Source organism: Lactuca serriola, chromosome 7 (assembly GCF_051521515.1).
Source record: "Lactuca serriola cultivar US96UC23 chromosome 7, Lser_US96UC23_V15, whole genome shotgun sequence".
Taxonomy (NCBI): domain Eukaryota; kingdom Viridiplantae; phylum Streptophyta; class Magnoliopsida; order Asterales; family Asteraceae; genus Lactuca; species Lactuca serriola.
Window position 1 is genome coordinate 87,557,501 of NC_136414.1, and position 2,500 is coordinate 87,560,000.

Below are 2,500 nucleotides of genomic sequence, written 5' to 3' on the forward strand. Positions count from 1 at the left end.
CTATCTAATGAATGGGGAGTCCGCTTTAAAATCGTCCGCCCTGCACCCACCCCCCGAGTATATGCTTCAACAGGAATCACACAAGGGTAGATTATAACTAGTAAAATGACCGCCCGTAACCCAGCAGATAAAGTACATTACATAGCATTACATAGTCCGTTTTAGGGATTGGCGACTTACCCATTCAGTGACTTTGGTACTGGACGTTCCCCAAACGGGTACTGTCGGGTCGGGTGAATTCAATAATAGACGCCTGTTGGCATTCCAGGCTTCCTTCGCCTTTCATGGCCACATATCTTTCTGGCTAAGGAATGGGAAATCCTTATCCTGTTCCATGAATCCAATTTGCATTTCATCCGGGAAAAGCCATCTTTTTCTCAACAATGCCTTTGTCATTTGATCCAATAGTGTTCCGTTAGATAGGAACAGATTTGATAAATACTGATAACTCTCGGATAGAGTATTAGAACGGAAAGATCCATTAGATAATGAACGATTGGTTCTAAGCCATCTCTGGCGATTAATCAACAATTCGAAGTGCTTTTCTTGCGTCTTCTTGATAAACCAGCGTTTATATAGAGATGTAGGACGATTTTTTTGGGGAGTAAGAAGCCCCTTTGACATCTCTTCATCTGCAAATAATTCTCGATGTGAAAACACAGAGACAAAGGGCTGAGCTTTGAATAGGAAAAAGAGTGGATCTGCAGGGTCCCAAATGAATTGGCTTATTCGAAAAAGGCCTTGTTCTTTGAAAGATATATCTCGTGTCTGGTACTGCACGGTTCCACTCTGCAAGAACTCCGAATCATTCTCTTGAAGCTCATCCTCTTCATCATAAACGATCCGCTTGCCCCGAAATGACCTGGACCAATAGGGAAATCCCAATTCATTGGGCCTTTCGATACAATCAAATAGAAAGCCCCAAGGGCGCCATATTCTAGGAGCCCAAACTATGTGATTGAATAAATCATCCTCTATCTGTTGCCGCTCGTCCCCCTCTTCAAACTCCGATTCGTCTTTTTCATAGAGAAATCTCTGATCAAGGATAGAACAAGATCCATTTTGCATCATATCTAAGGGATTCCTTGGTTCGGGTCGAAGAAGCAATGTCACTCGATCCTTATCAAACTGACTGCATGTCCGTGAGGATCCCACCAGAGCGCCTTCCACTTCTAATAGGCCACGAACTAGACCAGAATCATTCTCAACGAGTCCATAAGGAGTGATCCCATTTTTTTCATCGGGTCCGGGTAGAGACCAAAGATCTTGAGTGACCGATCCGGCAGAACAACTCAAAAGATAAAGAAGTATCGTTAATTTCTTCATGCTCGTTCCAAGTTCGAAGTACCAATTGTACAAATAATAATCCACTTCGTTACATGATTTCTTTTTCATATAGATAGATATAGGATCTATGGGGCAATTACTTAAAAGTACATTATGTGCTACAGCCCTTCCTATCTTATAGAAAAGGATCCCATGATCCTGGACCGATCTTACCTGGGATCGCAAATCCCAAATTTGTCTATGAAGAGCGGATCTAATTGTATTAGTATCTATAATTGATTTATTCTGTGTAATACTAATCGATAGGGCCTCATTGGTAAGTGCTACAAGATCTCGTGCATTGGAACCCATGGTTATGGACCCGAATCCATTAGTATGGAACATTTTCTTTTCCAAGTGAAATCCCCTAGTATATGAAAGAGTGAAAAAGTGCTTTCGTTGTTGTGGAATAAGAAGCGTTCGTATCTTAATGCACGTATTTAATTTATTCGGAGCTATTAGAGCGGGATCCACTTTTTGGGGAATATGAGTCGAAGCAATAACAAGAATATTTCTAGTTTCATAATCCCTGGAGAGAAGGTTCACTAATAGACCTGGGGACAAGTAATTCGACTCATTCACATCCAGATCATGAATGTTTGGAATCCATATTATGCAAGGAGACATTGCTTTTGCTAATTCGAATTGAAGGGTGATATAAAGTAGGTCTTCATCTTCAGGCATCATATCCATAGTTAGCGCATTCATGCTAGTTAGCAGTTCCAGCTCCATATCAAGGATATCGTCACTAGCATCAATATCGTCACTAGCATCACTATCGTCACTAGCATCAACATCAATATTATCAAAACCTTGAGACTTGTTATCCAGGGACTTGTTCAGAAATACCGTAATGAAAGGAAGATAGGAGTTTTTCGCTAGGTATTTGACCAAATAAGATCGTCCAGTTCCTATAGAACCTATTACTAAAGTACCCCTAGAGAGGGATAAGGCTAAGCGGAGCGAAAAGGGTTTTCCATGAGATGGGAAATGCAAACTATTAGCCCCACACGAAGTTTGTGAATAAGTGATTGTCTGATAATGAGCAAGGAATATCCGTCTTTCTGCTAAAGAGGATGTATTGAACTCATAATTCATTAGATACTTTTTATGAATGTCAACTAAGTATCGTAAGTAAATTGCTCCCGGTTGTTCAATCATTTGATAACCAGAG